Consider the following 25,139-nt stretch of genomic DNA (forward strand, 5'->3'; position numbering starts at 1 on the left):
GGATGCTGCCTTCGTGTGCTGGAGATGAATCTTAAGGATATTCATCCTCCAAACATCTCTGCAGAAGCGAGATCTACTAGATCTAGCAAGACCTACAACATTGCAAATTAATTATGAAACTTTTTCAGAATAGTGCTTTAAGTGGACATGTTACAGAAACAGTTTTCACATTAACAACTCAGGTTTGGCTTGGTTGTACTGACCGGCTGTCATGCGATATTTAGGCCTGCTAGTCCTTAGTAGTGCCAGATGCCGGTTCGTTTAACTTGAGCTGAAGTATTCGTCAACAGAACGTCAACGCTTTTTGAAAACTTTAAAAGCGACTTGGTATTCAATTTAAATACTTCACCTAGCCACGTGAACTGTGAAGCTCCTAGATATCTAAGACGAGTTCTGGATAATGCTAGACCAAAGCATAGGAGGTGTTCCCGCGTTTCTCTCATGCCTATTTTCCTCCATTTTCTGCATGTATCATTGATACTTATGCCCATCCGGCTCGCATGTAATGCTAGAAGGTTGTGACCTGTCATTAGGCAAACAACTCTCCTGCAGTTCTTTCGAGACCGTGTGAGTAAAAAGCATGAGTGTTTTTCTTCAAGGCTCTTTCACATGTTCTTGGCGATCCATCTGTCAGCTCTTTCGAAACTTTCATTGTATATCGTTTTTAGTTATTACCGTATTTCCTGTACTGTTCTTTTGGCAATCTCATCAGCTATTTCGCTCCAGGAATTCCTTTGTGACCTGAAACCCAGTATACAAGTTAACCCAAAACGATGGCAGTCAAATTACACAGTCTGTATTGTCTGCCTAAATGTTGAAATTTCAACAATACAATCAATTGCTGCCGGGAACACGTTGCAGTTTTGTTTAATCGCTCAGGTTTTGTTTCTTTATCGGACATTTAAATATATTTATTGTATATCAATAAACGAAATAGTGAACTGTGAAGCTCCTAGATATCTAAGACGAGTTCTGGATAATGCTAGACCAAAGCATAGGAGGTGTTCCCGCGTCTCCCTCATGCCTATTTTCCTCCACTTTCTGCATGTATCATCGATACTTATGCCCATCCGGCTCGCATGTAATGCTAGAAGGTTGTGACCTGTCATTAGGCAAACAACTCTCCTGCAGTTCTTTCGAGACCGTGTGAGTAAAAAGCATGAGTGTTTTTCTTCGAGGCTCTTTCACATGTTCTTGGCGATCCATCTGTCAGCTCTTTCGAAACTTTCATTGTATATCGTTTTTAGTTTTTACCGTATTTCCTGTACTGTTCTTTTGGCAATCTTATCAGCTATTTCGCTCCAGGAATTCCTTTGTGACCTGAAACCCAGTATACAAGTTAACCCAAAACGATGGCAGTTAAATTACACAGTCTGTATTGTCTGCCTAAATGTTGAAATTTCAACAATACAATCAATTGCTGCCGGGAACACGTTGCAGTTTTGTTTAATCGCTCAGGTTTTGTTTCTTTATCGGACATTTAAATATATTTATTGTATATCAATAAACGAAATAGTGCAAAAAGAGCATGGCTAATGTCGAAAGAAAGGACACCTTCAAGGTGGAATATCTCCAGCAAATCGAGCGTGAAATGCAATAGCGTTGGGAAACGGATGCGCCAGTAGAGCCACGCAAAAGTTTGGATGAGAAATTTTTCGTAACATTTCCTTTTCCATATATGAATGGTCGCCTACACTTGGGTCATACATCTCTCGTTTCGCTCTTTCGCTCTCGAAAGCCGAATTTGCTTTACGGTATCATCGGTTGAAAGGAAGGCGTGTACTATGGTCATTCGGGTTTCACTGTACTGGCATGCCCATCAAAGCATGTGCGGATAAGTTGAAACGTGAAATGGAAGATTTTGGTTATCCACCAAAGTTTCCAACGGATGACACACCCGCCGAAATAGAGGAGCCAAAACAGGGCGATGTACCCAAAGATAAATCTAAGGGTAAAAAGAGCAAGGCAGTGGCCAAAACAGCAGCAGCCAAATATCAATGGCAGATCATGCAAAGTCTAATATTGACAGACGAAGAGATTAAGTGTTTTGCTGACATCGAACATTGGTTAAACTATTTTCCGCCTTTGGCCATTAAGGATCTCAAAAATTTGGGAATACATGTGGACTTTAGGCGCACTTTTATCACGACAGATGCAAATCCTTTCTTCGATTCCTTTGTACGTTGGCAGTTCTTGCATTTGAAAAATCGCGGTAAAATTATGTATGGCAAACGATACACTATCTATTCGCCAAAGGATGGCCAGCCCTGCATGGATCATGATCGTTCAAGCGGTGAGGGTGTAGGTCCGCAAGAATATACTTTTTATATACTGCTCTGGTAGATTTACAGAAGAAGGAAGCATTCCGGCAAAAGTATGGTATCACAGATGAGATGGTGCTACCTTATGAGCCTGTGCCGATCATAGAGGTGCCCACTTTGGGCAAGACTTGTGCTGTCTACGCATATGAAAAACTGAAGATTCAGTCACAAAACGACAAAGACAAATTGGCCGAGGCGAAAGAGCTTTGTTATTTGAAAGGTTTCTATGACGGCGTGCTTTTGGTGGGCGAGTTTGCCGGACGCAGGATTTGCAGAAAAAGCTTGTGGCCGCAAATGAAGCTGAAATCTACTACGAACCCGAGAAAACCATAATTTCGCGTAGGGGCGATCAGTGCGTAGTTGCGCTTTGCAATCAATGGTATCTGAATTACGGTGAACCCGAATGGCAGGCGCAAGCCAAGAAAAATCTCAGCAGAATGGAAGTTTACCACGAGGAGGCGCGCAATAATTTCGAAGCTTGTTTGAATTGGTTGCACGAATACGCCTGCTCGCGCACATATGGCTTGGGCACCAAGCTGCCCTGGGATCAACAGTGGCTTATTGAATCGCTGTCCGACTCCACCATTTATATGGCATTCTATACAGTTGTGCATCTGTTGCAAGGCGTTTCGTTTAGAGGCGAGAGGCCAAGTCCCTCAGGCATAACTGCAAAGGATATAATATCCGAAGTGTGGGACTACATATTCTTCAACGAAACCCCAACCATACCGCCATTTGGCCCAATGACGAAGGCAAATGGCCACTGGGCGCACGTGTCAACGGACATCTGTTGTTGAATTCTGCAAAAATGTCCAAATCTGATGGCAATTTCCTCACACTCTACGAAGCTGTAGAAAAATTCTCAGCCGATGGCACGCGGCTCTGCCTGGCTGACTCTGGCGATAGCATAGAGGATGCCAATTTCGTCGTGAGCACTGCCGATGCTGGCATTCTGCGTCTGTACACATTCATTGAGTGGGTAAAAGAGATGTCCGCCTCGCGTACTCTGCTGCGCAAGGGCGCTGCCGACACCTTCAATGGCAAAGTATTCATCAGCAAAATAAATTTGAAGACGCGCGAAACCGATGAAAATTATCGCAAAATGCTGTTCAAAGAAGCCTTGCGCACCGGCTTCTATGAGCTGCAATTGGCGCGTGACAAATATAGTGAACTGTGCGGTGCGCAGGGCATGCACGAAGACTTGGTATTCGAGTTCATACGTCGTCAAGCGCTGCTGGTGGCGCCAATTTGTCCACACGTCGCCGACTATGTATGGGGTTTGCTGGACAATAAGGAGTCCATTGTGCATGCACGTTGGCCGGAGGTGGGCGCGATTAATGAGATTGAAATCAAATGCTCTGAATATCTCATGGAGGCGGCGCACACGTTCCGTCTGAATTTGAAAAACTTACTGCAAGTCAAGGGCAAGGGTGGCAAAGAGAAGGCGGTGGATCCCACAAGCGTGAAACCGAATCGTGCCTTAATCTGGGTCGCCAAAACATACCCGCCATGGCAATGCTGTGTGCTTGACACACTGCGCGAAATGTACTCCAAAGACGGCAAGTTCCCGGAAAAAAGTCATCGTGTCGACGCTGCAACAGAAAGAGCTGCTAAAGAAATTCATGAAGCGCGTGATGCCCTTCGCACAAATGATACGCGAGAAGGTGGAGGGCGGCAAAGGTGTAGAGGCGCTCGCCATCAACTTGGAGTTCGACGAACGGCAGGTGCTGCTCAACAATCTCGACTACCTGAGCAATACTTTGGATATGGTTGACATTGAAGTGAAATATACGGACGATCCAGAAGCACCAGAAAAAACACGTGAAGAAGTACGTCTCGGCTCACCTTTCATAGCGTTTATTATCGCGCCTAATGTAGCAGTTGAATTGGTTAATCCAATCGAGCGTTCCGGCTTGTTTCAAGTAAACACCGTTATATGTGAAGGCGAGACAGTGCAGCAACTAACCGAAAAGCTGGCGAAGATGATAAACTTTAAAGCTGATTTGTCCACACTCAAACTCTGGCGCTACAATGATCCATTGCTCGGACCACGCCAAATACCCGAATTTCAAAATTACCAACAAAATAAAACTCCGCTCACCGACGGCGCATACATACTGAGCGTGGAGACGAAACAAGTATCCTTGAAAGTCGAAGACAAAGTTATCGAAGTTGGTACTAACTTTATTTATGTCGTGGATTAGCTGCTCGTTGTTACAACAAAAAGCAAGCAACATTAAATTGTTTAATGTGCGCGTGTTTTAATTTATATAATTTATATTCGAACGTAATTATTTAAAGAACTGAAATTGTTTTTTCTTTTTTTTTTTTTTTGCTTTCCGAGAAGCGCTTAACGTAATAGGTTTTTGAATTTGAGGCAAATAAACAGCTGTTACAGCTACAAAACTAAAAAAAAAACAAGTAAGGAAGGGCTAAGTTCGGATGTAACCGAACATTTTATACTCTCGCAAAGTCAAATGGTATACTCGTTTGAGATTTCTTTGTGGATTGACTGATATTTTCGGTAGAAGGTCAACTATAGGCACTGGGGCCCACATATTTAGTACTTAGAGGCTTGAACAGTTTTGGTTCGATTTAGACAATTTTTGGCCGCAAGGTGGCATACTTTAATTGCATTATTCACGCAAAGTTTTACCCCGATATAATCATTGTTACCTGATTTGCATAGTGGAAAGTGAAAGAATCAGATGGAATTGAAAATGGTGTTACATGGGAAGTAAGCGTGGTTGTAGTCTGATTTCGCCCATTTTCGCACTATGACATAGAAACATGAGAAGAACGTTATGCACCGAATTTGGTTGAAATCGGTTGAGCAGATTTCAAGATATGGGTTTTCACCTAAAAGTGGGCTGTGCCACGCCCACTGTCTAATTTTGAACGCGGTTCCTATAAAGTCATCTTATACCATTTCAGAGATAAAATTTAATGTCTCTGGTGTGTTTAGTGCTTGATTTATCGCGCTTTTAGTAGTTTTTAACAGTAACGTTATATGGGGAGTGGGCGGAGTTGCCACCCGATTTCAACTATTTTCACACCGTCAATAGAAGTGCTAAAAACATTTGCTTCTAGTGAATTTTGTTATTATAGCATAAGCGGTTTAGGAGATATGCACATTAAACCTATTAGAGGCGGGACCACTCCCACTTTTTAAAAAAAGTTTTAACTGCAGATGCCCCTCCCTAATGTGATCCTGTGTACCAAATAACAGTCTTGTATCTTATTGCGGAGCTTAGTTATGGCAAGTTATTTGTTTTTGATTAATGGCGTTTTGTGGGCGTGGCAGTGGTCCGATTACGCCCATCTGCAATACCAACCATCTTACGGTACCAAGAAACATGTCTACCAAGTTTCATAAAGATATCTTAATTTTTACTCAAGTTAGAGCTTGCACGGACGGACGGACGGACGGACAGACAGACAGTCACCCGGATTTCAACTCGTCTCTTCATCCTGATCACTTATATATATATAACCCTATATCTACCTCGATTAGCTTCAGGTGATACAAACAACCGTTAGGTGAACAAAACTATTATACTCTGTAGCAACAGGTTGCGAGAGTATAAAAAAAAAGTATGGGTTACTGTATATCCCAACAACAAAAGCCGTGGAATTCGCTGACTCTACCCACTCTCAGCGACAACGACAAGTAGCTACAGATAGAGCAGCGACAGAAGCGTAGGATAAGCTATAACTAGAAGTGAAATGTTAGTTTAGTTCTAATCAGACTCATTAAAGAACAGAAATGGACTACAAAATAATTTATATGCCCGCTTTCTATAAGGCCGTAATTTGATGTGAGATTATTGCCTTAATTGCCGCCTGGTTATCAACGTACAGTGGCTCACAGCTTATTTCGTGGCCCATTTTTTTAAAAAGAAAATGGGTTGTATTTTTATTATATGTATTATTTTTGAATAAACTTAAATGTACATGAAATATAAATTGTATTGAATTGCAAGCACAGACAAAAGCAATCAAAATAATTTCTTCTGACATAGAAAACTTACAACTAAAACAAAATACTAAGCAAAACGACCACACAGCTTATTTCGTGTGTGGACTTTTACCGGTATTGGCGGCATTACAACGATCAACAAGAATAGACAAATAAAGTTGAATGGTACATTACGTTATTTCTTAATGCAATTTGTACATTGAAAGTGGACGAACGAGACGGACGTACATCTATTGAAAAGCACGATTTAGTGATTATGCATTACAAAAATGGAAATCGCAAAATTTTACGCCTTTTTTTAAGCTGATTTTCATGCTCGGACAGCTCGAAACGAACCGTTTCTTAGTGAGCTTAAAAGAAAATTTAGAGTGAAATTAGCTAAAAATCATATTAATAAAGACGAAACATATTGTAAAGACGTTGTTTTTGCTGACGGAAGCAAATTAAACCTTTTGGTAGTGATGGGAAGTCTTTCGTCTGGAGTAAGTCCAACACGGAGTTGGATTCGAAAAATCTGAGATGTATAGTAAAACTTGTTGAAGGCCACATAATGGTTTGAGACTGTATGTCATCAGCAGGTGTCGGATACTTCGTTTTCATGGAAGGTACTATGGATAAAACATTTTATTTAAATCTACTGAAAAATATTTTATTACAAAGTGCCGAAAAATTTTGCGAAATAGAATACGTTAGAAGCATGCGGGATCGCCAAGGTCATTTGCAAAGGAGTGGAAGGAAAACACGCAAGCTTACTACTCACACGGTCTCGAAAAGACTGCAGGGCGGTTGTTGGCCCACTCACAGGTCACAACTTACTATCGTCACATGAGAACCGTTGTGAAAACTAAATGTGCAGATGAAATTTAGCCCACACAACACCTGAAGACGCACCCTGTTAAATAAAATCAACGCAACGAGTATTGGGCTGCAACGGGAAAATCACGCCACTTCTAGCAACACACGCAATCCTAAGCATCATGTTGCGAACGGGCGAGCAAGCAACACACGGCTTGGCGGAAAGCAAGCAGGCCGATCAACAGTCATTCAGGACAGGACTGTGACAGCGAGCACAACGCTGGACGGGTGATCGGAGAATATCTTCTACGGTAGGACGCGAGCAGCGGTGGAATCGGGGTAAGCCTACGCGAGCGCTTGCAGAAACGTCCGGGCGTCGTCGCGGTAGCACCCACGAGCGTTAATTCACGCTGCGGTGGAGTCGCTGTCGAGGTCATCATCGGAGCAGGACACGGAACGTAAGTCATCCCGGGACGCGTAGCACACCCAGAGCGCGACAGGGTAGTATGCGCGATAGTATACTAACTATTCAACGGGAGCGCGGAAAGGCAGACGACGTTTTCCGGCGGTAAGGAATGAATGTCTCGCAGTGAGTCGATCCTCTGGCAGGCATTTCACTCCTTAACGTGCGAAGGTCGGAAGTCACGCGTGAAGTGGGTAGTGAGTCGATCCTCTGACCTGCTCCACGCTTGGCATCGCGGCCGCTGTCACTGCCCTCCGTAATTCCGCGTGATAGTGACGCGCTAACGGGTTACGGGAACCACTACCCTGTCGAAACGCCAGCATCGGCTGACGCTCCAACAACGCGGATCCAGAGATTGTGGAATGAACGCCAGCATCGGGTGACGCTCCTACAACGCGAATCTAAATATCGACCGATTGAAAGTGGATCTGCATATTGTATACTTGAAAGTGGAATGAACGCCAGCATCGGGTGACGCTCCTACAACGCAGATCTAAATATCGAGCGATTGAAAGTGGATCTACATATTGTGTAATTGGAAGACAAATAAAGTACGATTTGTTAAGAGCCCCACAGTTTACAAATTTATTGTCACGAACCCTGGACACGGCGAGTATACCTCAGTAAACCATAAGAAGCAGGGGGCAGCAAAAAGCTTCGTTACAATTGGCGCCCGAGCAGGGACTCGGCAAATCGTATAACATCAGGAAGAGATTTAAAAAACGGAAAATGACAGATCCTATGTGGTTGGACAACGTATCTAAGGAGCAACTAATCTCCTTCGCAGAAAATTTGGGCGTTGACCACAGGCGTGGTGCCTACGCGAGAAATTCGGAAGCGCATATCTCCACTAGCAGCCAAGGCGCACGAAGATCCCGAAATACACGAAAAGTTTTTAAAAATGGAAACGGCATACAAAACAAAGGAGTTCGCTTCACGAGACGAAGACGATCAGAAGACACCACTTCCACCAGATCAAGGCAGAGGAACCGCGGACATTTTCGCGGAATCATCACGACGACTGCCGTCACCAATAATCATGCCGAATAACGGCATGCCAATTCAACAGAACCAGATGGTTACATTCGCACCTATCATCGACCAGGAAGTGTTCCGTAAAGTACGACGGCTGGAGAGACCCATTATCGAACGATTGGAAGAGCTCTCCGAAGTATACGTGATAGACACAGACCTTCTTCCAAGAACCATGCCCGAGTTACTGTGCGGTACCGCTCTCCAATGGTATCGCAACAACAACGAACACTGGAGGAGTTGGAGTACCTTCAAAAGGGATGTTTTGCGATTCTTCTTACCAGCACGTTACTTCGAACGCCTCGAAGATGACATACGGCAACGAAGATAACACGTGCGGGAAAAGTACAAAGACTACGTTCTCGCTATGCAGAACCTAATGAGACCCGCAGGATATAATCAGGAGCAGCGATTGGAAAGGATCTTCCGAAACAGCAACACCGATTATCTACTCTACATTCGGCGTCGAGATTTCGAGACACTAGCCGAACTTATCACGCTTGCAGAAGAGTATGAAGGTATCCATGAAGGACATCGGAGAACAGTTGAGACGTCGCGCCGCGAGATGACGAGACACATCATAGGTGACCACGAGGTAAGAAATACATCGCGGTCAGACCATCAACCCGTCCAGTCCAGCTTCACACGGTGTCCCAACACGATACGACGGTAAACGCGCATCACCGACAACCACCCACGAACCAAACTTTTATGCCTGGAAACACATGCAGGGGAACGGCCGAGGGTTCCGCAAGGGGAAAGGCGCGGCAGCCAGTTATACGCCTTAATCAAGTTTGGCGGAGAACCGGCGGAAGCCGTCAACGACACTGGTGCCTCAAAAAGTTTTGTATCGTCACGACTTGCGGAACATATGGACACGACCGGGAATGGTAAGAAGGTAACCGTAGCCATGCAAATACAAATGGCCGATGGTACCACCAGCAAGATTTACGACGCCGTAGAAACCAACATCCAACTCGGACAGTCATCGCTCCAAGCATTTGATGACGTAATACTCGGATTAGATACACTGGGGAGCATGAGAGCTAAGATATCCTGCGGAGGTCATCAGGTAGTGCTGACAACGCCAGATGGTCAGCATTCAGCGGCCTCCTATACCATGCCATTAGAAAAGGTAGACAACGCAACGCCAACTACACCAAATAGCCAACTTCAAAAATACAGTAGGACAAAGTGCAACAAAAGACGTAAATTAAAGTGCAGGAGGATTAATAGAGTCGAGCGTAGATCGACCATCAACGAGAGAAACGAAGCGGCTCGCATACGCGACTTCTTAGCGGCGGAGCTTCAAAAATTCGAAACCATGAGTGGAGTGACGACAGTGGCGGAGCATAAAATCCCTATGACCGACAACCGTCCCATCAACCAACGATATTTCTCACGAAATCCAGCGATGCAAGCTATTATCAATGATGAGATCGATGAGCTGCTATCGAAGGGATGCATCGAACCGTCTCACAGCCCACACAGCGCTCCGACTGTATTGGCCCGGAAGAAAAACGGTAAGTGGCGTCTATGCGTGGATTATCGGCAACTCAACGTCCGATCAGTACCCGACGCATACCCCTTACCTAGGATACAACACATATTGGACAAGTTACGACGAGGCAGGTATATTAGTAGCCTGGACCTCAAGAACGGCTACTAGCAGATACCCTTGCAGCAAGGCAGCCGCACATACACAGCTTTCACCGTACCTGGGCGTGGCCTAATCCCATGGCGCGTCATGCCATTCGGCTTACATTCGGCACCTGCGAAGTCCCAGAGGGTACTCGACCAGGTTATAGGTCCTGAGATGGAACCACACGCCTTCGCCTACCTCGACGACATAATCGTGATAGGCTCTACATTTGAGGAACATATACAGAACCTATGAAAGGTACTACAGAGATTACAACAGGCCAACCTGCGAATCAATCCTGAAAAATGCGGAAAAGGAACTTCGGTATTTAGGTCACGTGATCAGTGACAAAGGCAACCACACCGACCCCGAGAAAGTAGCAGCAATCCAGGAGCTGAAGCCGCCAATTAACGTAAAAGAAGTACGCCAATATCTTGGGATAGCCTCCTGGTATCGCCGCTTTGTACCCGACTTCGCGACGATGAGCCAGCCGCTTCGTTAAAGAAAGGGAGACACTGGAAATGGGGAGCGGAACAACAAGAAGCGTTTGAAAGCATCAAGTGCAAGCTAACAGAGGCTCCTATCCTCGCATGTCCGGACTTCAGCCAGACATTTACCTTGCAGACGGACGCTAGTAACATCGGCGTTGGTGCAGTGCTGACACAGAAACTGGAAGGAGGTGAACGTGTAATAGCTTACCGCCGCATTATAGCCGCAAATTGAATAAGGCGGAGACCAACTATTCGGCAACCGAAAAGGAGTGCCTCGTCATAGTTTGGGGAATCCGGAAAATGAGACCCTACCTAGAGGGATATAAATTCAAGGTGATAACGGATCGCATGTCGCTGAAGTGGCTGAATTCCAAAGAGAGCCCTTCCGGTCGTATAGCACGATGGGCTTTAGAGTTGCAGCAACATACCTTCGACATCGAGTATCGCAAAAGGAAACTCAACTTAGTAGCGGACGCACTGTCCCGGCAGCCACTAGAGACCATACGACAAGCGACGACGGTGGCTCCACAATGCAACTGGTGGCAGAAGCGAGTAGGGGAAGTACGCGCAAACCCCAAGAAGTACGCGGACTACATGGAAAAGGATGGTCAACTCTATCGCCATATTCCGTGTCGATCCCAGGATGAAGAGGCTGTACCCTGGAAGCTATGTGTGCCTAAACCCCTCCGCCTAAGAGTCCTGCAAGAGAACCACGATAAACCTAGCGCCGGACATATGGGTATACGCCGGACAGTAGCCCGGGTGGCTAACCGATATTACTGGCCAGGGATGTTCAGCGACATAAGCCGTTACGTACGCCAGTGTGAGTCTCGCCAGAAATACAAGGAAGGTCAGCAGAAACCAGCAGGAAAGATGATTTCACAGGTGGCACAAGAACCGTTTGCCACAGTTTGCATTGACTTCATTGGACCCTTACCGCGATCCTCACATGGAAATACTATGTTACTAGTATTCTTCGACCGCTTCAGCAAGTGGGTAGAATTAGTCCCCATGAGGCGCGCTACAGCAGAAGGACTTCGTCGCGCATTTAGAGAGCGAATCCTCGCAAGATTTGGTCCCGAAGATTATTATTTCGGACAACGGCGTGCAATTTACTTGTACGCTGTGGCAACACTACCTTAAGGAACTAGGGGTACGCCAGCAATTCACCGCACCTTACACCCCTCAAGAGAATCTCACGGAACGAGCCAATCGGACAATTAAACGAATTATTGTACAACTCAGTAAGGCCCAACACCAGCGATGGGATGATTTTCTCCCAGAGCGACTGCCAAAGGCACTCTTCGACGAAGTTAATATCGGCACCGGCGTGACATCCACGACGGCTGAGGAAAAGTCCAATAGGATGCAGGAGGTCTTCAAAATTGTTCGGCAAAATATGGAGAGGGCGACAACGGATCAAGCCCGGCATTATAACCTGAGACGCAGAAAATGGACCCCCTTGATCGGAGAACTAGTTCTCGCGAAAGAACATCAGCTCTCTAAAGCCACTGAGGGCTTCGCCGCAAAGTTAGCCCCGAAGTACGAGGGCCCTTATCAAATTCTCAGGTATGCCTCACCAGTGATCGTAGAACTTCGAAAAATTGACGGCGGAAGGGATAAAACGGTGAACATCAGCGAATTGAAACCGTACGACATGGCTGTAACAGTTAAAAAAATAAAAATAAAAAGTAGAATAATAGAAAATATTTAAATGAGCAAATTTGGTGACCAATTGAGCCAGTCACATTCATTCAACCGCGAGCTGTCAGCAAGGCAAGACGTACCGGACATTTTAAAGAAAGTAAAATTAAAATAAAAGATATGAATAACGACGAGAAATGGGAAAATAGTTAGAAGCGGTTCCGTAAACGGATGGGGTAGGAGAAGGTAAAGCTCCCCAGGACACAGGCACTGGAAGCAGCCAGCACCACAGGCACTAGAAGTGCTTGCTCAGCGCATGCAGACGCTATGCACGCGGCGTCGCGACACCTAAAACTGATACATGTCGCGACAGCGACATTCGAAGCCAACGCTAGCACCGCCAACGTATCCAAGGCCGTCAACACCACTACACAACTAACCGACCACAAACCCACTACAAGTGCAATTGAAGCACGAACAACACAAGCCGCCATGAGACGCACTATCGCGGCCCACGTAGCCACGATGCCATGCATCGTCGGCCGAGTGGTTGTTCAGGAAATAAGTGCACCAAATCACGAAGAAACCCACGGGAGTCCGACGAGTAGAAGAACATCAAACGACAGCAGCAAGACTAGTAACGATACGTCTAGCTAAGACGATGCCACGGTACCACGACAATCACCGGTGATCGAACTCTCCTCGGACCAGGAGAATACCGAACCTGAGAGGGATAGGGTGGAACTGACCTTCCCACCCGGACAAGGTGAAGTCTCCCTGTACCGAGCGGACTTACTCTCCCTAAAAGATGGATCCTGGCTAACAGACACCGTGATCGACGCCTGGGCGAAGCACCTGGAAACCGAATTTGGACCGAAAGGCACGATACTCAGCCCCTTTGTTGTCTGGCAGTTGAACCAACCAGGGGGACGAGAAGAAAATTTCCGCCGCATTCACCGCTGGATCCGAAACATCGACATCTTCGGACAGCGTGTAGTTCTGGCACCACACAACACCGCTCATCACTGGTATGTGCTCGCCCTATCCAATCGCGAGCTTACGCACCACATTACCGACACAGTGTGTTGCCAACCACACCAGTTATGGACAGCAGATTCCTGGACGAGGGGCAGGGTCACCCATGCAATCACGGCCTGGCGCGAATTCCTCCAGTGGGAATATAAGGAAAGGTACGGCCAGGAAAAACTCAGTTTCCGGGAACTCCTTTTAGAGGTGCCACAACAAGAAAATACGGACGATTGCGGCATTTACGTACTGGAGACAATGGAGCGAGTCATGCGCTATGTAGGACGAGGTGAAGGAGCGCCCGGATGCATCTCCGAGCCTTTCACAGCGGAGATGGCAGCAAAGAAGCCCGCTCACATGTTAGCTACTTTCAGACACCATCAAGACGCAACGACGACCAATGACGCAGAAGTAACAAACTCACCAACTTTATCACAACCACCCGCGGAGGAACAGCTTCCCCCATAAGGCATAAAAGTACCCATTAACTACGCACTCGGAACAGGACTCGAGGCCTTCCCACAAATCGCCGAAAGAGTCAGGAGGAGCCTCATAGACCTCACGACCGGCACAGGAAAGCACCGGCTGAAATTTAGTACCACCAGATATCAAGTGGCTATGTATCGCTGGGGCGTACACACTCAGAGGAAGCCAACATCAATGAAAACAGCCGAAAAACCCGACTAACGAAATAACAAAAAAAAAAACAGGAAAATTACAAATTTATGACGTGAATTAATTGAATTTTTTATATTATTATATCAACAAAAAAACAAAATGTTAGTCTATACTTAAAGTAAGAAGAACAAAAAAAAATAGTTCATAAGTCTATGAAATTGAAGAAAGATAGTTGTATTAGAACGTGAAGATTATACAAGAATTAAAAGAAGGTTACAGCAAAAAAAAAAAAAGGAAACAAAAAAGGTATATAAAGGTTGGCCGTTATTTCCCTTCCGCTTTTTTGTCTTTTGAATTTCGCGGCTATGTACAAAGCGCTACAGAGCTCGTATCTGGCAACACTATACATAATTTGAAAGGTCTTGACATAACCTACAAAACAACGCTATACATAATTAGTTTGGATATTGCGTTTAACAGTTATAGACGTGTAAACATGGAGTTCACTAACGCCGAAATTCGCGCTTTTTTAAAGTTTTCCATCGTTAAAGGCAAATCCGCTAGAGAAACGTTCCGTGAGATTAATGGTGTTTTGGGGGATGGTACTCTATCACTTCGAACCGCGGAGGAATGGTTTCGACGATTCAGAGCCGGTGAAAACGACACCATGGATAAGCCAGCCGGCGGAAGACCTGTGACGACAAATACCGATCAAATCATGGAATACATCGAGTTAGACCGGCATATGGCATCTCGTGACATCGCCCAGGAGATGGGAGTTAGTCACCAAACCATTTTGAACCATCTGCAGAAGGCTGGATACAAAAAAAAGTTTGATGTTTGGGTGCCGCATAATTTGACGCAAAAAAACCTTCTGGACCGAATCAACGCCTGCGATATGCTGCTGAAATGGAACGAACTCGTCCCATTCTTGAAGCGGATGGTGACTGGCGACGAAAAATGGATCACATACGACAATATCAAGCGAAAACGGTCGTGGTCGAAGGCCGGTGAATCGTCCCAAACAGTGGCCAAGCCGGGATTGACGGACAGTAAGGTTTTGCTGTGTGTTTGGTGGGATTGGAAGGGAATCATCCACTATGACCTGCTCCCATATGGCCAGACGCTTAAATCTACCATCTACTGCGAACAACTGGACCGCTTGAAGCAGGCGATCAACCAGAAGCGTCCAGAATTGGCCAACAGGAAGGGTGTAGTGTTCCACCAGGACAACGCCAGACCACACACTTCGTTGATGACTCGTCAGAAGCTACGGGAGCTCGGATGGGAGGTTTTATCGCATCCACCATATAGCCCGGACCTGGCAGCAAGTGATTACCGTCTTTTCCTGTCCATGGCGAACGCGCTTAATGGTGAGAAGTTGGCCTCAAGAGAGGCCTGTGAAAATTGGCTCTCCGAGTTTTTTGCCAATAAGGACGCAGCCTTCTACGAGAGGGGTATAATGAAGTTGGCATCTCGTTGGCAACAAGTTTACGAATAAAACGGCGCATATTTTAACTAAATCCGATCACTGTAACACTTTTTATAAAGCATTGAATGAAGAGCAAAAAAGCGGAAGAGAAATAACGGCCAACCTTATATAACCAAGAAAATTTGTAATATAATTTAAGACTCGAATTTAATAAAATATTGTAACTTAGATTAAATTTTGCATCTAATCTGATGCAAAACTCACCGAAGTGGGGGGGGAAGTGTGAGAACTAAATGTCCAGATGGAATTTAGCCCACACAACACATGAAGACGCACCCTGTTAAATAAAATCAACGCAACGAGTATCGGGCCGCAACGGGAAAATCACGCCACTTTTAGCAACACACGCCATCCTAAAGCAACATGTTGCGACATAACAGTTACATCACGCCACTTCTAGCAACACACGCCATCCTAAGCATCATGTTGCGAACGGGCGAGCAAGCAACACACGGCTTGGCGGAAAGCAAGCAGGCCGATCAGCAGTCATTCAGGACAGGACTGTGACAGCGAGCACAACGCTGGACGGGTGATCGGAGAATATCTTCTACGGTAGGACGCGAGCAGCGGTGGAATCGGGGTAAGCCTACGCGGACACGGAACGTAAGTCATCCCGGGACGCGTAGCACACCCAGAGTGCGACAGGGTAGTATGCGCGATAGTATACTAACTATTCGGGAGCGCGGAAAGGCGGACGACGTTTTCCGGCGGTAAGGAGTGAATGTCTCGCAGTGAGTCAGCGCGCAGAATAAAGTTTCTATAATTTTCTTAAGAGCCTTGTGCAAAAACTGATGTAAACAAACGTATGTGTGTAAGTTTGCATCTCTCTTTAACACATGGGTCTTCGGAATTGATTCACTATAGGTATATCTATACTGCTGACTCTCATGTCTTTTTCTGAGTCATTGCTGACCATAAATCTGTCAAAGCTGAAAATTGTCAGTTATGACTGAAACGCTATCAGAAGTGAAAAATTATTTTGCGCAGTAGATAATATAATTTTTATTTCTTTAATAAATTTCAAACTTTTAACCAAAATTAGTTATAATAATATACCTAAATATAAAAAGGAATGCAACAAAAAATATAATTAAATAAATAAATATGAAAATATAAAAATAAATTTTCACTTGATGCCATCTCCTCCTCTCAATAGCTCTTCTTTCGTCTTTCTCCAATCAGTGGATAGTTCTGAATTTAAAAATGCAAATGTAAATTAACTAAATATATACTTTTATTTGAAACTTATTTAATTGACGTATGTATTTATATTATATTTGAAAACACCTCTCTTTCATAAAATTTTATATTTTTAACAAAAAACCCAAAAGAGTTTTGCACAGAAGCGTGCAACACTTTTCGTTTGTGGCAAGAAGAACAGTAAAATTGTTTTGCGCAGTTGTTGAGAAACTTATGTGGAATTTTATGCGTCCCTTTTTGATATGGTTTTTCATGCTTACACATGTAAGCAATATAATTCGAAAATGTCTCTGTTTACAAAATAACAGTGACGGTCAGCTGACAAGTAAACTGTCCGTCAGTACTGACATATCAAATGTGAGTGTGTTGGTGAACCCATCAGCAGTTTCTTGTAGGGATATGATAAAATTATGATTTGAATTTCTGAAATTTTTCTTTCAAATGTGCTTGTGCAGATATACATATAATTATATATAAGATTATTATGATAAAAGATGTACATATGTACATATACATATATTGTAATAAATTTAATCTCTATTAGGAAAGTATATTATGTAAAAACTAAATAAAATCATTAAATTCCCAAATTGACTATATATATTTTTAAAATTATATAATTTAATTAGAATGTTATCAGTTTTGCATGTTTTCATAAAAATTCGCAAAATGATATTCATATCAATAAATATGATTGCATATACGCGTATAAAAATATAAGCCAAAAGAGTAACATGCGGCTGTAAAATCAACGCAAGTCTCTGAGCATAATTTTTATTCAATGCTCAGCTCTGTTCACTCGTCACTGTTAAAATTTCTCCTTCCTAGCCGACTGTGGTGAAACACGCTCATCGCATTTTGTTAGGTTTTGACAATTCACACGCTGGTCCGTAGTTGGACCTTCTCTTTATTTTACATTCTCTGGTAGTACTATGTTCGCACCTAACTGAAATCCTTTTGAAAACACAATTTGTGGATTGTGGAACCAAAGTCGTTCTGACCGACATTGTGTGTTTTCGATGAGTTTTCATTGACAGTTCACACATCTATTTGTTTACATTTGTTATGTACCCTACAAAAACAGTGACGGTCATCATAGCTGAAAAAATTTTGTCAACGCGCAGAACAAAGTTTCTATCATTTTCTTAAGAGCCTTGTTTTCTTTTTGTTTGTTTGTTTTGTTTTTTCTGAGTCATTGGTGACCATAAATCCGTCATAGCTGCAGTAGATAATATAATTTTTATTTATTTAATAAATTTCAAACTTTTAATCAAAATTAGTTATAATAATATACTTAAATATAAAAAAGAATGCAACAAAAAATATAATAAAATATGAATATATAAAAATGAAATTTCACTTGATGCCATTTCCTCCTCTCAATAGCTCTGCGTACGTCCTTCTCCAATCAGGGGATAGTTCTGAATTCCAAATGGCAAATGTAAATTAACAGTACTGACTTATCAAATGTGAGTGTATTGGTGAACCCATCAGCAGTTTCTTGTAGGGTACGTTTAGGCCAATTATGGAATGTAAACAAATTGTCAACTGACATTTAGGGCTGGCAAAATATGTCTTCTAATAATATCGATTAAACTAGAGCAGGCACCGATTATAATGAGTGGAATCTAAGTTTTCAAGGGGTTTTCAGCGAAAACTATGTTTTCGTTTGACAGATTTTGTATGGATGAAAATACAAGTTTTCGCGTGAAAACATCTTTTATAACTACCAAGATACTTCAACCTTAATCTAACAAAAGTGAAGGCCCAATAAGACGGTGTTCAATGAGAACTTCTATCATTACGGAGAGATGAACCTTTCTAAGGGTTAATAGACCTTTTACGTTCTACTTTGATCCAGAGAAATATAACTTTTGCAGACCGGCTGGTTGTTAAAATTCGCCCCTGGTTTAAGACTTAACTATGTGCCTATCCTTTGGATAGAGGCGAAGATCATATTCATACCAAAGGCGGCTAAAGGAATCTGCCTAGACCCCCGAAAAGATTCTATATGTCTATATTAGAGACAAACTTCCATTGGCTAATTTTTCAGAACCACAGCAAGCTGGCAGATCTATTGAGACTGTACTTAACTCGCTAACCCAAAGTATAGAAAGAGCTCTAGAGCAAAAGAAATATGCTTTGGGCCTCTTTGTTGACATAAATAGAGCATTGAACAATATCTCCAATAACGCTATCGTTAAAAGTCTAGAAGCAGCCCGGATAGAGCGTGCTTTCACTGCATCAATAAAAACTCTACTGAGCGGCAGGAAGATTAATGCGGAATGGAACGAAGCCAGATTATGTTAGATTACACTGGCTTCCACGCAATTTATAGACCTACAGGTCCTTTGTAATGCCACATGGAGATTTCGTATTAATACGAGATAAAGTATACGTCGTGGAGGACGTCAACGCTTTTTACGAAGTTTAATAGAAATTTGATATTTAATTCTGATACTATCTCCAATCACTTGAACAAAAAAGCTCCTAGATATCTAAGCCAAGCCGGGCATAAGCTGAAGTGTTCCAGCATCTCTGTCATATTTACTTCTCTGTATTTTCTACATTTCTACATGTGTCATCGTTAATACGGTGTAACGAAGCTTTTTGCTGCCCCCTGCTTCTTATGGTTTGCTGAGGTATACTCGCCGTGTCCAGGGTTCGTGACAATAAATTTGTAAACTGTGGGGCTCTTTACAAATCGTAGTTTATTTGTCTTCCAATTGCACAATATGTAGATCCACTTTCAATCGCTCGATATTTAGATCCGCGTTGTAGAAGCGTCACCCGATGTTGGCGTTCATTCCACTTTCAAGTATACAATATGCAGATCCACTTTCAAGCGGTCGATATTTAGATTCGCGTTGTAGGAGCGTCACCCGATGCTGGCGTTCATTCCACTTTCAATTATACAATCTCTAGATCCACGTTGTAGGAGCGTCACCCGATGCTGGCTTTCATTCCACAATCTCTGGATCCGCATTGTTGGAGCGTCAGCCGATGCTGGCGTTTCGACAGGGTAGTGGTTCCCGTAACCCGTTAGCGCGTCACTATCACGCGGAATTACGGAGGGCAGTGACAGCGGCCGCGATGCCAAGCGTGGAGCAGGTCAGAGGATCGACTCACTACCCACTTCACGCAGCGGTGGAGTCGCTGTCGAGGTCATCATCGGAGCAGGACACGGAACGTAAGTCATCCCGGGACGCGTAGCACACCCAGAGCGCGACAGGGTAGTATGCGCGATAGTATACTAACTATTCAACGGGAGCGCGGAAAGGCAGACGACGTTTTCCGGCGGTAAGGAATGAATGTCTCGCAGTGAGTCGATCCTCTGGCAGGCATTTCACTCCTTAACGTGCGAAGGCCGGAAGTCACGCGTGAAGTGGGTAGTGAGTCGATCCTCTGACCTGCTCCACGCTTGGCATCGCGGCCGCTGTCACTGCCCTCCGTAATTCCGCGTGATAGCGACGCGCTAACGGGTTACGGGAACCACTACCCTGTCGAAACGCCAGCATCGGCTGACGCTCCAACAACGCGGATCCAGAGATTGTGGAATGAACGCCAGCATCGGGTGACGCTCCTACAACGCGAATCTAAATATCGACCGATTGAAAGTGGATCTGCATATTGTATACTTGAAAGTGGAATGAACGCCAACATCGGGTGACACTTCTACAACGCGGATCTAAATATCGAGCGATTGAAAGTGGATCTACATATTGTGCAATTGGAAGACAAATAAACTACGATTTGTAAAGAGCCCCACAGTTTACAAATTTATTGTCACGAACCCTGGACACGGCGAGTATACCTCAGCAAACCATAAGAAGCAGGGGGCAGCAAAAAGCTTCGTTACACCGTATTAACGATGACACATGTAGAAATGTAGAAAATACAGAGAAGTAAATATGACAGAGATGCTGGAACACTTCAGCTTATGCCCGGCTTGGCTTAGATATCTAGGAGCTTTTTTGTTCAAGTGATTGGAGATAGTATCAGAATTAAATATCAAATTTCTATTAAACTTCGTAAAAAGCGTTGACGTCCTCCACGACGTATACTTTATCTCGTATTAATACGAAATCTCCATGTGGCATTACAAAGGACCTGTAGGTCTATAAATTGCGTGGAAGCCAGTGTAATCTAACATAATCTGGCTTCGTTCCATTCCGCATTAATCTTCCTGCCGCTCAGTAGAGTTTTTATTGATGCTGTGAAAGCACGCTCTATCCGGGCTGCTTCTAGACTTTTAACGATAGCGTTATTGGAGATATTGTTCAATGCTCTATTTATGTCAACAAAGAGGCCCAAAGCATATTTCTTTTGCTCTAGAGCTCTTTCTATACTTTGGGTTAGCGAGTTAAGTACAGTCTCAATAGATCTGCCAGCTTGCTGTGGTTCTGAAAAATTAGCCAATGGAAGTTTGTCTCTAATATAGACATATAGAATCTTTTCGGGGGTCTAGGCAGATTCCTTTAGCCGCCTTTGGTATGAATATGATCTTCGCCTCTATCCAAAGGATAGGCACATAGTTAAGTTTTAAACCAGGGGCGAATTTTAACAACCAGCCGGTCTGCAAAAGTTATATTTCTCTGGATCAAAGTAGAACGTAAAAGGTCTATTAACCCTTAGAAAGGTTCATCTCTCCGTAATGATAGAAGTTCTCATTGAACACCGTCTTATTGGGCCTTCACTTTTGTTAGATTAAGGTTGAAGTATCTTGGTAGTTATAAAAGATGTTTTCACGCGAAAACTTGTATTTTCATCCATACAAAATCTGTCAAACGAAAACATAGTTTTCGTTGAAAACCCCTTGAAAACTTAGATTCCACTCATTATAATCGGTGCCTGCTCTAGTTTAATCGATATTATTAGAAGACATATTTTGCCAGCCCTAAATGTCAGTTGACAATTTGTTTACATTCCATAATTGGCCTAAACGTACCCTACAAGAAACTGCTGATGGGTTCACCAATACACTCACATTTGATAAGTCAGTACTGTTAATTTACATTTGCCATTTGGAATTCAGAACTATCCCCTGATTGGAGAAGGACGTACGCAGAGCTATTGAGAGGAGGAAATGGCATCAAGTGAAATTTCATTTTTATATATTCATATTTTATTATATTTTTTGTTGCATTCTTTTTTATATTTAAGTATATTATTATAACTAATTTGATTAAAAGTTTGAAATTTATTAAATAAATAAAAATTATATTATCTACTGCAGCTATGACGGATTTATGGTCACCAATGACTCAGAAAAAACAAAACAAACAAACAAAAAGAAAACAAGGCTCTTAAGAAAATGATAGAAACTTTGTTCTGCGCGTTGACAAAATTTTTTCAGCTATGATGACCGTCACTGTTTTTGTAGGGTACATAACAAATGTAAACAAATAGATGTGTGAACTGTCAATGAAAACTCATCGGAAACACACAATGTCGGTCAGAACGACTTTGGTTCCACAATCCACAAATTGTGTTTACAAAAGGATTTCAGTTCGGTGCGAACATAGTAATACCAGAGAATGTAAAATAAAGAGAAGGTCCAACTACTGTGTTTCACCACAGTCGGCTAGGAAGGAGAAATTTTAACAGTGACGAGTGAACAGAGCTGAGCATTGAATAAAAATTATGCTCAGAGACTTGCGTTGATTTTACAGCCGCATGTTACTCTTTTGGCTTATATTTTTATACGCGTATATGCAATCATATTTATTGATATGAATATCATTTTGCGAATTTTTATGAAAACATGCAAAACTGATAACATTCTAATTAAATTATGTAATTTTAAAAATATATATAGTCAATTTGGGAATTTAATGATTTCATTTAGTTTTTACATAATATACTTTCCTAATAGAGATTAAATTTATTACAATATATGTATATGTACATATGTACATCTTTTATCATAATAATCTTATATATAATTATATGTATATCTGCACAAGCACATTTGAAAGAAAAATTTCAGAAATTCAAATCATAATTTTATCGTATCCCTACAAGAAACTGCTGATGGGTTCACCAACACACTCACATTTGACATGTCAGTACTGACGGACAGTTTACTTGTCAGCTGACCGTCACTGTTATTTTGTAAACAGAGACATTTTCGAATTATATTGCTTACATGTGTAAGCATGAAAAACCATATCAAAAAGGGACGCATAAAATTCCACATAAGTTTCTCAACAACTGCGCAAAACAATTTTACTGTTCTTCTTGCCACAAACGAAAAGTGTTGCACGCTTCTGTGCAAAACTCTTTTGGGTTTTTTGTTAAAAATATAAAATTTTATGAAAGAGAGGTGTTTTCAACTATAATATAAATACATACGTCAGTTAAATAAGTTTCAAATAAAAGTATATATTTAGTTAATTTACATTTGCATTTTTAAATTCAGAACTATCCACTGATTGGAGAAAGACGAAAGAAGAGCTATTGAGAGGAGGAGATGGCATCAAGTGAAAATTTATTTTTATATTTTCATATTTTATTATTTAATTATATTTTTTGTTGCATTCCTTTTTATATTTAGGTATATTATTATAACTAATTTTGGTTAAAAGTTTGAAATTTATTAAAGAAATAAAAATTATATTATCTACTGCGCAAAATAATTTTTCACTTCTGATAGCGTTTCAGTCATAACTGACAATTTTCAGCTTTGACAGATTTATGGTCAGCAATGACTCAGAAAAAGACATGAGAGTCAGCAGTATAGATATACCTATAGTGAATCAATTCCGAATACCCATGTGTTAAAGAGAGATGCAAACTGACACACATACGTTTGTTTACATCAGTTTTTGCACAAGGCTCTTAAGAAAATGATAGAAACTTTGTTCTGCGCGCTGACAAAATTTTTTCAGCTATGACTGTCATATTACCCATCAGATGACCGTCACTGTTCTTGTAGGGATATCAACACAATATATGTGCGCGCCATGATTTATATGTACACACATATACATATGTATGTATAAATGACATTGCCGAACAAATAATGTATACACAAACCAACTTACATAAGTATGTCTATGCGTACATATGTATGTATATATGGCACCCGCAAAAACTACAAACATTGTTCTACAAAAACAATAATCGTCACAAGTCAATAGTCAGCCAAATAGCCGAATCCCAAATTTATAGTAAATCACACAACAACAAAATTTTCATTCATGAACGCAGGCGTACTTTCAATAAGCAACCTCGCTTCATTCATAAAAAGAGACACCCTCTCATCTCCCCGAGCATGCGTTTGCCAACAAGCATCTTTTCGCGACGATGGCAAAAGCTAAAAATCATAAATTGAACAAATTTCTGATATTCCCTCTAGCAGAGAAAAGTTGCAACCACGCAAGCTCACAAAACACAGAAAAAATTGACAAAACTGGCAACAAAGCTTTTGTCGATTTAAAATATTTAACAATTTTAAAATATTTTTCCGTGTCTCACAAAAATCTGCGTCAATATGTATGCATGCTCATACAGAAACATATTTGTACATATTTACGATAGTTTGTAGGCAAAGCTGTTAGAGCGGCAAGAAGCGGTGGCAATCGGCGGCCGTTCGTTATTTTTTTTCGGCATAGTTCGGATTTTCTACCAACAACACAATGTTTTGACGCTTTGTCGTCGCGTCAGTCCGACGAATATTTGCGACCGCTTGGTCTTTTCTTATGGGGTTATGTCAAGCAAGAGGTGTACAAAATCAAACCCAGAAATCTGACTGAACTGAAGCAGTCCATTAAATAGATAATTGAGGCAATCCCGAATTATGTGTCGCATATGCGTGGTTGAATATGGAAGATAATTAATTGTTTAAATAAAATAAAATTTTCTATACAATAACAGAATTGAATGTAATGCATTGACTAAAAAGAAACTTATTACGGTTTAATTTTGTAGCACGATTCGTTAGCCACCCTGTATAGGAAGAATATCTTCAAATTATATCCAAAGTCGTTTGCGCATTGTAAATATACGAATCTATAAGCGTACATTTCTTAACATTGAAATTAGCATTATTTTTCACAATTAACATTGAAAATGCTCAATTCCGCTATTTTTCAGTCATCTGAAGTTAATTGTGGACATTTGGTGAAACACGCTCATCGTTTTCAGTACCCCTTCCAAATTTGGTGAAACACGCTCATCTTTTTCAGTTCCCCTGCGAAGCATGAAATATTTTGCTAATGGCCGCACTGTGAACCTTCTCTATGATATACGTTCTCTGGTAATACCTTCTATGAACCAGACACAGTGGCTGGAATTGTTATTTACCGACTCAACATATTTATGGCAGCCTCAAGGCGCTTTGTAGATATGCGATGGTCTTTGGATAGCAACGAATCTGTCCAAGTGGAGTCATTCGTGAAATTTGATTGAATGAAAGCCCTATAAATTTTCTAA

General features: G+C 42.3%; 1 protein-coding gene and 1 pseudogene across 1 annotated transcript in view; both read left to right on the forward strand.

The window, feature by feature from the left end:
- Positions 1–25,139, forward strand: part of Pka-C1 (Protein kinase, cAMP-dependent, catalytic subunit 1) — a 131,485-nt gene that overhangs the window by 94,513 nt on the left and 11,833 nt on the right. The gene's annotated exons all lie outside the window — the stretch shown is intronic.
- Positions 1,351–4,742, forward strand: LOC106625672 (leucine--tRNA ligase, cytoplasmic pseudogene; annotated as a pseudogene).

The sequence above is a fragment of the Bactrocera oleae genome, chromosome 3 (genome assembly GCF_042242935.1).
Source record: "Bactrocera oleae isolate idBacOlea1 chromosome 3, idBacOlea1, whole genome shotgun sequence".
In the NCBI taxonomy this organism is placed as follows: domain Eukaryota; kingdom Metazoa; phylum Arthropoda; class Insecta; order Diptera; family Tephritidae; genus Bactrocera; species Bactrocera oleae.